This window comes from Canis lupus, chromosome 35, assembly GCF_003254725.2.
Source record: "Canis lupus dingo isolate Sandy chromosome 35, ASM325472v2, whole genome shotgun sequence".
In the NCBI taxonomy this organism is placed as follows: Eukaryota; Metazoa; Chordata; class Mammalia; order Carnivora; family Canidae; genus Canis; species Canis lupus.
Genome location: NC_064277.1, coordinates 383,713 through 398,644, shown reverse-complemented (window position 1 = coordinate 398,644; position 14,932 = coordinate 383,713). Strand labels below are relative to the sequence as shown.

Sequence of the window (14,932 nt, the reverse complement as noted above, 5' to 3'; positions counted from 1 at the left end):
CATGGAGAAGAAAGGAAATAATAAGCATATTGGTATTAGAGCCAAGAAGCACATATGAAATGACCCCCAAAGGTTAAGAGATAGATAGTTACGACTACTTTATTTAGGCCGATAAAGTATTCTAACCAGAAAACAAAAAAGGGGGGCCTATTTTCTTAGTTACTGGTTTGGTTCTAACTAAAAATTGGTTTCATTTTATTCTATTTTTAACTTTTAAAAATTATATATCACTAAAGTTAAGTTTACCTCTTTAAGGTTTTTCCTCCAGAAATTGTTTGTAGCACTCCATAACCTATTGATATCAGACAGGATCAGCTTAAGGTTTGCCATTGTAACACAAAAGTTTTAACTTGAAAAATTGCAGGAGGGTGTATAGTTTCAGTAGTGGCCTTAGAAAAATCCCAATAAAACTACTGCTTTCATTCCATATGTTTGAGTCTACTTATGGGTATCATGTCAATATATGGTAGTTGTGTTAGAGCTGCTGAAACTGAGTTTAGACATTAAAATGTTAAAGTGTTGCTTCCCAGGCAGATGGCCAGGTCTGTTTTTCCTAAATTCCAGGGGATTGCTACCAATGGTCTCTGCTTGTGTTTTTGTAATTTTGGTATTATTTGTAATTTGTCTCTTTTCTCATATAACAGGCAAACTCAGGTACCACTAATTATAATTCTTTGTTAATGGACACATGTTGTCTAATGATATAAGCTGTGATGATAACAACATAAAGGGCAGGCAAGAGATGTCTAAGAGCAGAGTATTTTGTGTGATATCGAAACTAAGATGGCATTATTCAAACTAGGTTGTTACACGTTTATGATGTTATTTCTTCCTTTTATTAGATGGATTGATTTTTTTCATCCCATATTCTTTTTTTCTCTTAGCTTTAGAAGTTATTTCAGCTGTTTTCTATTTACTTACGTGGTTAGTCTTGTATTTTAGCTGCCTATTTAAACATGTGTTAAGCTGAGGCACCAAGCTGCCTCAAGTCACTGGAGCCTGTGATTCTTGATTTCAGGCTTATGAGTTTGAGCCCCACATTGGATGTGGAAATTACTTCAAAAAATAAACATGTACTAATATATAAACTTCCTTTTTTAAAAAAGATTTTATTTATTTATTTATTTTAGAGAGAGAAAGAGCATGTGGACACATGAGTGAGGGGAGGGGCAGAGGGAGAGAGTCTAGAGAAAGAATCTTAAGCAGATTCCTCACTGCATGTGGAGCCCCACCCTGGGGCCCGATGTCACAACCCTCAGCTGAAATCACGAGTTGGACGCTTAATGGACTGAGCCCCTCAGGCACCCCATAAACTTCTAAAATTCATTTATTTCTATAACTTTTAACAAAAGGCAACATCTTAGCACACTATTATTTCTCCCTTTTCTCTCATTACTTTTGTTCCGTAATCATTTAAGTATTTAGATTTTTAAAAGTTCATTAAATATATATTTCTACTTAACTATAAGTTTTACTGGGTTCTTTGTTTACCATTATGTAGCCTATATTTTTACTTCATTGGGCTGAATATTCATTTTCTCTAAATCATCCATGAACAAATCTTAACCCTAGAGAAGGCAGTTTTTGAGTCCTTGTGTGACTTCAGGCACTTTAATATCATTGCCCTCTTATTTGAATGCTGTCTGGCTAGATATACAATTCCTGGTTTAAGTATTTTCTCCTCAGAACATCTCAGGATTTCCTTTAGCATTCAGTTTTGCCAATGAGAATTCCCTTCTTCCCTCCCTCCCTCCCTCCCATCCTTCCTTCCCTTCCTTTATTTTTTCTTTCTTTTTTTTATAGTTGTTTCTAGTCTATTTCTGAATTCCAGACTATGTGAATAGTATAATGCCATGAGTACCTTCAAATGTGGAAGGGACACCCCCAACATAAACAAATGCATTAAAATAACCACACACATACTTTTTAAAACATAGTAACTGACACTTACTGCTAACCATAAGGAATTCCATTTATCAGATGAGGGGAAAAGAAGCTTTTATATCTTGCTACCTGAGAAACAAAATTGATTTAATACCTTTTTGGTGAGACCATTTAAGTTCTACTCTTAGCAGATTTCAATTTTTTAATACAATGTTAGCAGCTATAGTGACTGTGTTTTAAATTAGATTTTCAAAACATAAGATGAATAATTTATACACTTTTTACAATCTTTTTCTGTGTCCTTCACCCCCAAATCCTTGGCAACCACTTTTCTATTCTCTGCTTTTTTGAGTTTTACTTTATTGTTCTTAGATTCCACATATATGAGATACCATGCAGTATTTGTCTTTACCTTTCTCTTTCGCTGTCTTATTTCACTTAAGGTCCATCTAAATTGTCACAAATGGTAGAACTCCCTTTTTCTCACTGCAAAATAATATCATGCATATTATATATATGTACCACATCCTCTTATCCATTTAGCCAATTGCTGAGACTTATGTTGTTTCTACATATTGGCTGTTGTGAATAATCCAACAAACATGGGAGTGCAAATACTTCTTCGATATCATGTTTTCATTTCCTACGTATATTCCCAGAAGTGGTATTGGTGGGTCATATGGTGTTCTGTTTTTTTTTTTTTTTTAATTTTTTTAAAATTTATTTATTTATGATAGTCACAGAGAGAGAGAGAGGCAGAGACACAGGCAGAGGAAGAAGCAGGCTCCATGCACCGGGAGCCTGATGTGGGATTCGATCCCGGGTCTCCAGGATCGCGCCCTGGGCCAAAGGCAGGCGCCAAACCGCTGCGCCACCAGGGAATCCCCTGTTTTAAATTTTTTAAGAAACCTCCGTACTGTTTTCCATAGTGGCTGCAACAATTTACATTCCCACCAACAGAACACAGGGATTCCCTTTTCTCTATATCCTCACCAATTCTTGTTATCTCGCGTCTTTTTCCTTATAACCATTCTAACAGATCTGAGGGGATATGTCATTGTCGTTTTATTTTGTATTTCCCTGATGATTGGTGATGTTGAACACCTTTTTTTTTAATACCTCTTGGTCATTTTGACACCTTCGTGGAAAAATATCTATTTCCTCTGCTCATATTTTAGTTGCTTTTTAGTTTTTGCTATTGAGTTATATGAGTTTGTGATATATTTTGGATATTAACCCCTTATCAGATACGTGATTTTCAAATTTACAAATACTGTCTTAAATTCTGTAGCTTACCTTTTCATTTTGTTAATGGTTTCTGTTGCTGTGCTGGAGATTTTTAGTTTGATGTAGTCCCATTTGTTCATTTTTGTTTTTATTGCCTTAGTTTTTGGTGTCAAGTCCAAAACTCATGACTAAGACCAATGCAAAGGAACTCACTGTGTTATCTTTTAGAAGTTTAGTGCTTCTTCTAGGTATCAGATTTTACATTCAAATCTTTATCCTAGGGATCTCTGGGTGGCGCAGCGGTTTATGCCTGCCTTTGGCCCAGGGCGCGATCCTGGAGACCCGGGATCGAATCCCACGTCGGGCTCCCGGTGCATGGAGCCTGCTTCTCCCTCTGACTATGTCTCTGCCTCTCTCTCTCTCTCTCTCTGTGACTATCATAAATAAATAAAAATTAAAAAAAAAATTTAACCTATTTTGAATTAATCTTTGAGTATGGTGTAAGAAGGGGCCCAATTTTATTCTTTTGCATGTGACTGTCCAGTTTTCTAAAAAACATTTATTGAAGAGACTGCCCTTTATCCATTATATATTCACAATTTCTTTGACATCAGTTAATTGACTATTTATTTATTTATTTATTTCTCAGCTTTGTATTCTGTTCTATTGATCTACTTGTCTGTTTTTGTGTCAAAACCATACCGTTTGTACTATTACTTTAATTTAGTTTGAAATCAGAGAGTGTGATGTCTCCAGCTTTGTTCTTATACAGATTTCTTTGGCTATTTGGAATATTTTGTGGTTTCATACAAATTTTAGGATTTTAAAAAATATTTCTATGAAAAATGTCATTAGAATTTTGACAGGGATTGTATTGAATCTGTAGATTGCTTTGGGTATATGGACATTTTAAAAGTATTAATTATTACAGTCCATGAGCATGGTATATCTTTGCATTTGTGTCTTCCTTGCATTAAATTTCTTTTTAATGCCTTATAATTTTCAACGTTGAGAGTTTTTACCACTATGATTAAATATCTTCCTAGGTATTTTATTCTTTTTGACACAATTGTAAATGGGATTGTTTTCTTAATTTCTCTTTTGGAATGATTGTTGTTAATGTATAACATTTAACTGATTCTTGTATAATGATTTGTATCCTGCAACTTTACTGCATTTGTCAGTTCTAACAGTTTTTTTGGCATAGTCTTTTCTGTTTTCTATTTATAAATGTAATCTGCAGATATAAACAGTTATCTGCTGATATCAGTATCTTTTATTTCTTTTTCTTAGCAAATTGCTCCAGCTAAGAATTCTAGTACTGTGTTGAATAAAATTTGTGAGTTGGCATCTTTATATTTTTCCTGACCTTAGTGGGAAAGTTTATAGGTTTTCACTGTTGAGTATGATGTCAGCTATGGGCTGTTGTATATGGCCTCTATTATGTTGAGGTACATCCCCTCTGTATCCAGTTTGTTGCTAGTTTTTATCAGGAATAAATACTGAATTTTGTCAAATGCATTTTCTGCGTCTATTAAGATGATCATATGATTTTTAATCTTGCTTCATTAATATGGTGTGCCATGTTGATTTGTGGGTGTTGAACCTTGACATTATGCTTGGCAATAAAAAGAAGAAAAAGAAGAACGTTAAGTTCCTAGATGAGGATGAAATACTAGAGAAAGATGAAGCTTTAGAAGATGAAGACAGCAAAAAAGATGATGGTATCTCATTCAGTAACCAGACAGGTCCTGCTTGGGCAGGCTCCGAAAGAGACTACACGTATGAGGAGCTACTGAATCGAGTGTTCAACATTATGAGGGAAAAGAATCCAGATATGGTTGCTGGAGAAAAAAGGAAATTTGTCATGAAACCTCCACAGGTTGTCCGAGTAGGAACAAAGAAAACTTCTTTTGTCAACTTTACAGATATCTATCTGTAAACTATTACATCATCAGCCCAAACATCTTCTTGCATTTTTATTGGCTGAATTGGGTACAAGTAGTTCTATAGATGGTCATAATCAACTTGTAATCAAAGGAAGATTCCAACAGAAACAGATAGAAAATGTTTTGAGAAGATATATCAAGGAATACGTTACCTGTCATACGTGCTGATCACCGGACACAATCCTGCAAAAGGACACCCGACTCTATTTCTTACAGTGTGAAACTTGTCATTCTCCATGCTCTGTTGCCAGCATCAAAACCGGCTTCCAGGCTGTCACAGGCAAGCGAGCACAGCTCCGTGCCAAAGCTAACTAATTGGCTAACCACCACTGATTTTGCAAAGTGTGTTGTGGAGATTTGGCTGGACAGGTTTACCATCAGGGTGGATATACCACTGTATTAAAAATAAGATAGAAAAGCTGCCAGGTTCTTTGGCCTGTGTCTGGTTGGTCTGAAATCCTTGCTGATGCTTCATCCCTGAAGTCAGTCCTGCTTGATCATGGTGTATGATCCTTTTAATGAATTGTGGAACTGGGTTTGTCAGTACTTATTGAGGATTTTTGTATCTATGATCATCAATAATATTAGCCAATAATTTTCTTTTCTTATGATGTCCTTGTCTCATTTTAGTATCAGGGTAATGTTGGCTGCATCTAATGAGTTTGGAAGTGTTCCCTTCACTTAAATTTTTGGAAGAGTTTGAAAAGGATTGGTATTAATTCTTCTGTAAACATTTGGTAGAATTCATCAGTGAAGCCATCTGGTCCTAGACTTTTCTTTGCAGACATTTTTTATTATTGATTCCATCACCTTATTAGCAATTCACCTATTCAGATTTTCTGTTTCTTCATGATTCAGTCTTGGTAAGCTGTATACTTTGAAAGTATCCATTTCTTTTATGTTGTCGAATTCGTTGGCATATACTTATTCATAGTAGTCTCTTCTGATCCTTTGTATTTGCATGGTATCAGTTGTAAAATCTCTGATTTTATTATTTTTATTTTATTTATTTAATTCCTCTCTTTTTTACCTCCCCTCTGGATAAGTCTACCTAAATTTTTTCAACAAAACATTTCTTAGTTTGATTGATCTTTGCCATTGTCTTTTCGGTCCCTATTTATTTCTACTGTGATCTCTGTTATTTCCTTTCTTCTACTAATTCTGGGCTTAATTTGTTCTTCTCTCCTAATTCCTGGAATTTGGTTTGGTTGTGTATTTGAGGTCTTTTTCTTATGTAGGCATTTATCACTATGAACTTCCTTCTTAGTACTGCTTTTGCTGCATTCCTTAAGCTTTGGTGTTTTGTGTTTTCATTTACATTTGTTTCAAGATATTTTAAAAATTTCTCTTTTTGATCCACAGGTTATTTGGTAACATGATATACATAATTTCCACTTTTGTGAATTTTTCCAGCTTTCTTTCTCTACTTGATTTCTAGTGTCATGCCCTTATGGACAGAAATTAAATTCTTTTTAAATTAGTTAAGAGTTGTTTTGTGACATATGTGATCTGTCTTGGTGAGTGTTTCATGTGTCCTTGAGAACCATATGTATTCTGCTGATGGAATAGAACGGTCTATCTATGACTCTAGTCTATCTACTTTAACATGTCATTTTTCTTTAATTTTATTTACTTAAGTAGGCTCCATGATGAAAGTGGGGTTTGAGCTTATACCCCTGAAATCAGGAGTTTCATGTGCTACCAATGAAGCCAGCCAGGCACCCCTCTAACCAATGAGTCATTTAAGTCCAAAGTGTTCTTATTGATTTTCTGTCTGGATGCTCTGTCTGTTAAATTTGTGTGTGTGTGTGTGTGTGTGTGTGTGTGTGTTTATTAGTTTTAGAGGTAGAATGTAGTCATTCATCATTTGCATATAACACCCAGTGCTCATTGTATCAAGTGCCCTCCTTAATCCCCATAAGCTAATTATAATTCCTCCCACCCTCCACACCTCCAATAGCCCTGTTTGTTTCCTAGAGTTCAGCGCCTCTTATGGTTTGCCTCCCTCTCATTTTTCATCTTATTTTATTTTTCCTATCCTTCCTTTATGTTTACCTACTTTATTTCTTAAATTCCAGTTATGAGTGAAATCTCATGGTATTTGTTTCTCTGACTGACCTCCTTTGCTAAACATAATACCTTCAAGTTCTATCCACATTGCTGCAAATGGCAAGATTTCATTCTTTGTGATGACTATATATATATATATATATACACACACACACACACACACACATATGTATAGATTTTGGATACTAGCCCTTAATGTGATAGGACATTTGCAAATATCTTCTCCCATTCCATAGGTTGCCTTTTAGTTTTGTTTACTGTGTCTTTTGCGTGCAGAAGTTTTTTATCTTGATGAAATCCCAGTTGTTCATTTTTGCTTTTGTTTCCTTTGTCTTTTGAGATGTGCCCAGCAAAAGGTTGCTGTGTCCAAGGTCAAAGAGGTTGCTGCCTATGTTCTTCTCTAGGATTTTGATGGATTCCTGTCTCAAATTTAGGTCTTTCATTTTGAATTTATTTTTGTGTATGTTGTAAGTGGTCTAGTTTCATTCCCTGCATGTGGCTGTCCAATTTTCCTAACACCATTTATTGAAGGGACTGTGTTTTTTCTATTGGATATTCTTTCTCGCTTGGTTGAAGATTAGTTGACCATAGAGGTGAGGGCCCATTTCTGGGTTCTCTATTCTGTTCCATTGATCTATGTGTCTGTTTTATGCCAGTACCACACTGTCTTGACGATGACAATTTTATAATACAGATCGAAGTCTGGAATTGTGATGTCTCCAGTTTGGTTTTCTTTATTAACATTCCTTTGGCTATTCAGTGTCTTCTGGTTCCATACAACTTTTAGGATTGTGTGTTCCAGCTCTATGAAAAAAGTTGATGGTATTTCAATAGGGATTGCATTGAATGTGTAGATTACTTTGGGTAGTACAGACATTTTAACAATATTTGTTCTTCCAATGAGCATGGAATGCTTTTCCGTTTCTTTATGTCTTCCTCGGTTTCTTTCATAAGTGTTCTGTAGTTTTTAGAGGAGAGGTCCTTTACTTCTTTGGTTAGGTTTATTCCTAGGTTTCTTATGGATTTTGGTACAATTGTAAATGGGATAGATGCCTTGATTTTTTTTCTTCTGCCTCATTGTTAGTGTATAGAAGTGCAACTGACTTCAGTGCAGTAAAGTCAGTGAAGCTTTATATTCTGTGACTTTAGTGAATTCCTATAACATTTTAGCAATTTTTTAATGGAGTCTTTGGTTTTCTGTATACAGTATCATGCCATCTACGAAAAGTGAAAGTTTGACTTCTTTTTTGCTAATTTGGATTCCTTTTATTTCCTTCTGTTGTCTAATTGCTGAGGCTAGGACTTCTGGAACTGTGTTGAACAATAGTGGTGAGAGTGGATGTCCCTGTTGTGTTCCTGACCTTACGGGAAAGGCTGTCAGTTTTTCCATGTCGAGGATGACATGTGATGTAGGTTTTTCATATATGGCTTTTATTACGATACTGAGGTATATTCTCTCTATCCTTAAGTAGTGGAGAGTTTTTAATCAAGAAAGGATACTGTATTTTGTCAAATACTTTTTCTACATCTATTGAAAGGATCATATGGTTCTTGTCCTTTCTTTTATTCACGTGGTGTATCACATTGATTGATTTATGAATGTTGAAACTTGCAGCCCAGGAATAAATTCCACTCCTGGTGATTGTGGTAAATAACCCTTTTAATGTAGTGTTGGATTCTGTTGGCTAGTGTCTTGGTGAGAATTCTAGCATCCATGTTCATCAGGGTTATTGGTCTGTAATTCTCCTTTTTCTTGGGGTCTTTGTCTGGTTTGGGGATCAAGGTAATGCTGGCCTCATAGAATGAGTTTAGAAGTTTTCCTTTCATTTCTGTTTTTTGAAATAGCTTCAGAAGAATAGGTATTAATTCTTTAATTGTTCGGTAGAATGCCCCTAGGAAGCCATTCAACATTGGACTCTTGTTTCTTGGGAGACTTTTCATGACTGCTTCAGTATCCTTGCTGGTTATGGGTCTGTTCAGGTTTTCTAGTTCATCTTGTTTCAGTTTTAGTAATTTATGTTTCTAAGACTGCATCCATTTCTTTCAGATTGCCTATTTGTTAGAAGTGCTCATAATATTCTCTTATAATTGTTTGCATTTCTTCAGTGTTGGTTGTGATCTCTCCTCTTTCATTCATGATTTTATTTTTTTGTGTCCTTTCTCTTTTGTTTCTGATAAGTCTGGCTAGGGATTAATTGATCTTACTAATTCTTTCAGAGACCAGCTCCTAGTTTCATTGATTTGTTCTCCCATTGACTTGATTTCTATATCCTTGATTTCTGTTCCAGTCTTTATTGTTTCTCTTCTCCTGCTGCATTTAGGCTGTTTTTGCTGTTCTTTCTCTAGCTCCTTTAGGTGTAGGGTTAGGTTGTATATTTGAGACTTTTATTGTTTCTTGAGGAAGGCCCGTGTTGCTGTATACTTACGTCTTTTGATCACTTTTGCTGCATCTGTAAGTTTCTGAACTATCTTGTTTTTGTTTTCATTTTCTCACATGTATTTTATAAATTCTTCTTTAATTTCCTGGTTGACCCATTCATTCTTTGTTAGGATGCTCTTTTACCTCCATGTATTTGTGTTCCTTCCAAACTTTTTATGTAGTTTACTTCAGGTTTTAAAGCACTGTGGTCTAAAAATATGTATGATATAATCTCAGTCTTTTTTTTAGCAATTGAAACCTGATTTGTGAACCAGTATATGATCTATTCTCTAGGATGTTCCATGTGCACTTGAGAAGAATGTGTTTTCTGTTGCTTTAGGATGACATTGCTCTGAATATATCTGTTAAGTCCATGTGGTCCTGTGTGTCATTCAAAACCCTTAATTCCTTATTGATATTCTACTTATAAGATGTTGTCCATTGCTGCGAGTGGGATGTTAAAGTCCTCTACTATTATTGTAATAGTCCTCTTTGGTTTAAAATCTTGTTTTTGGGCAGCCCGGGTGGCTCAGCAGTTTAGTGCCACCTTCAGCCCAGGGCATGATCCTGGAGACCTGGGATCCAGTCCTGTGTCGGGCTCCCTGCATGGAGCCTGCTTCTCCCTCTGCCTGTGTCTCTGCCTCTCTCTCTCTCTCTCTCTCTCTCTCTGTGTGTGTGTGTTTCTCATGAATAAATAAACAAAATCTTTAAAAATGAATAAATAAAATCATGTTTGTCTGATATAAGGATTGCTACTCCACCTTTTTGTTGACATCCATTAGCATGATAAATGGTTCTCCACCCCCTCACTTTCAATCTGGGGCTGTCTTTCATCTAAAAGGAGTCTCTTGTAGACAGCATATCAATACGTTTTATTTTCCCTATCCAATCTGAAACCCTATGTCTTTTGACTGGAGCACTGAGTCCATTTACATTTATAGTAGTTACTAAAAGATATGAATGTAGTGCCATTATATTACCTCTGGAGTTGCTGTTTCTGAGATTGTTCCTTTTGGTCTTTGTTACTTTTGGGTTCTCTCTTCACTCAAAGGATCCCCTTTAATATTTCTTGCAGGGCTGGTTTAGTGGTTCTGAATGCTTTAGTTTTTTGTTTGTCCTGGAAACTCTTTATCTCTCCTCTTCTGAATGACAGCCCTGCTGGATAAAGCATTCTTGGCTGCATATTTTTCCCATTTAACACATTGAATATATCATGCCAGTCCTTTCTGGCCTGCCAGGTCTCTGTGGACAGGTCTACTGCCAGCCATATGTGTACCCTTGTAGGTTAAGGCCTTTCCGGGATTAGTGTAAGCAGCTCTGAATTCCACTGTGTTGCATTGTTTGCTGTCTGACAGCTTTCAGCCTCAAGGAGTGAGATGAAAGTGGCAGTACCTTGCCCTCTAGCCCTGGAGCTGAAAGTTCACACTACCCACTCCTCATTGAGTCCTCCCAGAAAAGCAGTCAATCATTTTTGTCTCCTTGGTTTCTGTCCAAACTCTGTTCACACAGCCTGTGACTTAACATTTTTATCTCAGGTGCGTAACTGAGTTTCAGGTCTCAAAATTTTACAGTCTCCTGCAGTATGGACTCACACTTTTCCTCCTGGGGGCTGGAGGTGGGAGTCTCATCTCGCTCTGCCTTTTGCTGGGCCATACCAGGAAAATGGTCGTGTGACCACGCAGCAGATCATGGTTTATAGCAACCCAGAGCAGAAAGCTGGCACCTAGACTCACTCTTTTCAGCTGGCCTTCCAACTCTGATGCCTGGAAGCTCTACCACACTCAGGCATCCTTGTTCTTCTTGTGACCCTAGGGATCCTGAGACCATGCTGTGCCACCTGGGATCCACTGTGCTTTGCTGATGCTCTGACACTTTTAAGCTTCGGAAATCCCTTACTGTAGCAGACTTCTGAAAGTTCTGGTTTTGTTCTCTGCTGTTTACAATAGTTTGTGGTAGCCTCCTTAAGCAGGCTCCTTCCTTTCTGCCCAATCCTCCAATATATTGCCCTGGATTCAAGTCTCTGTACCTCCTACCTTCCAAAAAGTGGTTGCTTTTCTATTTGTAGAATTACAGCATTTCATTTCTCAGATCTCTGATTGATTTCGCACATGTTCAGAATGATTTGATAACTATTAGCTGAATTCCAGAGAACAAACGTAGGGTCCCCTTCTCTACCATCTGAACATTTCCCCCAGGGTTAATGTTTGCATTTTATTTTTAGGTTCTCATAAGGGTGTATAAATATTTATAATTATTTTATCCTCTTTGTGGATTGTCCCCTTTGTATAATGATCTTCCTTGTCTTTTGTTACAGTTTCTGTTTTAAACCTTCTTTTGTCTCACATAAGTATAGTGAGCCCTGCTTTCTTCTGGTTTCCATTTTTTATGGAATATCTTTCTAGTACTTCATTAGTCTATGTATGTCCTTAAGGATGAAGTGGGTCTCTTGTATGCAACATGATGTTTGGTTTCGTTGTTGTTATTCTTGTTGTTGGTTTTTATCACTTACTCTCTGACTTTTGATTGAAGAATTTAGTCCACCTACACTTAAAGTTATTTTTCATCATTTTATCATATCAACAGACTTACTGTTGCCTTTTCACTCATTGTTTTCAGGTGGTTTTATTTTTGTTTTCCATCTCTCTTGCTTTCCTCCATTGTGATTTGATGATTTTCTTTAGTGATGTATTTTGATTCCTTTCTTAATCTTTGATGTAACTACTGTAGGTTTTTGTTTTGTAGTTGCCATGAAGTTTACATAAAATATGTCATAGTTACAGCAGTCCATTTTAAGTTGGTAACTGTTCAGCTTGAACACATAAACTAAATTTTTGCACCTCAGTTTAGCTTTTGTTGTCATAGTCTGCATCTTTTTATATTGTGTATCCATTAACAGATTACCGTAGTTACAGGTATTTTAATAATTTTTTAACCTTTATACTAGGATTACAATTTATCTACAACCATTACAGTTTTAGATTATTTTGAACTAGCTATATATTTACCTGTTAATTTTATACTTTCTTATGTTTTCATGTTACTAATTAGAGTCCTTTCATTTCAGCTTAAAGAAATCCTTTTCATATTTCTTGCGAAGCCAGTCTAGTGGTCACAAACTGCTTCAGATTTTGATTGAATGGGAAACTCTAAATGTTCTTCAGTTCTGAAGGGCAGTTCGACCAGTAGAATATTATTGATTGATAATTGATAATTATTTTGTTGTAATAAGCTCTTCTCTTGTGTAATAAACTATTTTTCTCTTGCAGTTGTTAAGAGTCTCATTTTCATTAACTTTTAACAAGTTAACTATAATGTGCCTCAGTGTGTGTCTCTTTGGATTCATCCTACTTTGATCTTTTGGGGCTTTGTGCATCTGAATATCTGTTTCTTTCCCTAGGTTATATGAGTTTTCTGCCATTATTTCTGTGAATATACTTTTTGTGCTTTTCTTTCTCTTCTTCCTGTGAGACCATTCTTATGTATGTTATCCACTTGATGGTGTCTTATAAGTTTTTAAAACTATCTTCACTCTTTTTCATTCTTTTATCCTTTTTGTTCCTTTGTTTGGAAAAATTCCATTGCCATTTTCTGATTCACTGACACTTTTTGACTCTTTACCTACACGGTTTTTGAACCCCTCTAGTGAATTTTTCAGTTCAGTTAATATATCCTTGAGCTCTGTGTTTTCTATTTGAAACTTTTAAAGTATTTCCTGTCTCTTGTTGAAATTCTCACTTTGTTCATACATTGTTCTCACTGAGTATCTATATGACCATTATGTTGAACTCTTTACTGAATGAATAATTTATGTAAGTTTCATTAAGGTCAGTTTCTGGAGATTTATCTTGTTCTTTTGCTTGGAATGTGTTCCCGATTCTCCATTTTTCTTCAATCTGTTGGTTTTTATACATTAGGTAAAACTGCCACCTCTTCCAGTCTTACCAGACTGGCCTCATGTGGATGATGTACTTTGGCCATAAGCCTGGCCTGAGTTCCTGGTTATCTCTCAAACTTTTGTGATTGTCCAAACCAGTGTCTTTTTACTTAGTGGCTTTCACTATTTAAGGGTATACCAAAACCTATTGATGTCCCAAAGGTGTGAGAAATGCCCATATACCTTTCAGGTTCTCAGATGACCATTAATTACCTGCTCCATCAGCTACCTGATGCAGGCTGATTGGAAGCCTAAATTTCAGGCAATAGCTAGAAAAGTCAGAATGTTTGATATTTATGGACAAGGTCTTTGATTGTCATGACTTTTCTTTTCCACAGATGTGACATAGAGAATTAATTACTAAAAAAAAAAAAAAGAGGGAGAATTAATAACTATGTCACTAGCTTGTTCAAGGAGATTATGAAAGTGTAAACATCCAGATACACCCAGAAGGCTGCCAGTAATTAGCAGTAGTTCAATAAATGGTAGCTGAAGTTGAACTGTGATTGTTAAGTTGGAACCTTCAATGAGTGACATCCTCAGTAACTCAGTTTCCCACTTGTTGCCTTCTGTTTCTTCTTTCTACCAGGCACCTTGCCCCTCTTTTATTTTATCTGTCTAGGGACTTGTCACCCCTGGACTACCACCTCTACTCTAGTACTTTTCATTTTTCATAGACCTAAGTGAGCATATCATTTATTTGTTTCTTTATATATCCTATATTATTCCAAAATGGATTTCAAATGGCTTTAAAAATATAAAGTTTCAAGTGTGAAAATCTGCCTGGAAGAGAAGGAAGCAAACGGTGGTAAGGGGGGAAGCTCAATCAGTGCTGAGTGAGGCTCAAGCCTCTGCATGCAAACAGATCTGGTACACACGAGAAACACTGCTATATCTGATAGTGATACTTTAAACAATTCTCCTTATAAGAACAAAGCTGTAATATAGAAATAAAACAATATAGTATAGCAAGTATAGTAACTGGTTTAATGAGAAGTATTTCTCTTAATAACTGTTGGTGCAAGCAGCCAGCATAAGAAATCAGGTTTATTCAGTGAGATTGTGGATTTTATAGTATCTTTTGGTTCTCTTATCATGGGACTGTTTCGAGTATCTCTGAGCATAATCCTAAGTGAATGAAATGAAGATAAAAATACTTTATGTTAAATTTACTGAAACATTGTATCTACAGCCAGTATCTGTGTAGCAGATGTTTAATGAATTTTAGGGATTTAATTATTCACATTAACTTATTTCATAGCAAATTAATCAGCATTAACTTGGTGTTTTTTACAATAAAGGTAATAAAAAAAGTAGTCCTCATATACTTAATCTAAGAGTACTTTTGGGGATATCTAGAGAAAAGTATAAAAGAGCAAAATCTTTAAGCCAATTCTCAGCAGATATTTCTTTCAGATGATCTTTTGATAAGGATTAGGTAGCAGTGAG

General features: G+C 35.8%; 1 protein-coding gene and 1 pseudogene across 10 annotated transcripts in view; both read left to right on the top strand.

Moving 5' to 3' along the window:
- Positions 1-14,932, top strand: part of SPIDR (scaffold protein involved in DNA repair) — a 437,895-nt gene that overhangs the window by 196,164 nt on the left and 226,799 nt on the right. The window lies entirely within an intron of this gene.
- Positions 3,397-5,518, top strand: LOC125754383 (eukaryotic translation initiation factor 2 subunit 2-like; annotated as a pseudogene).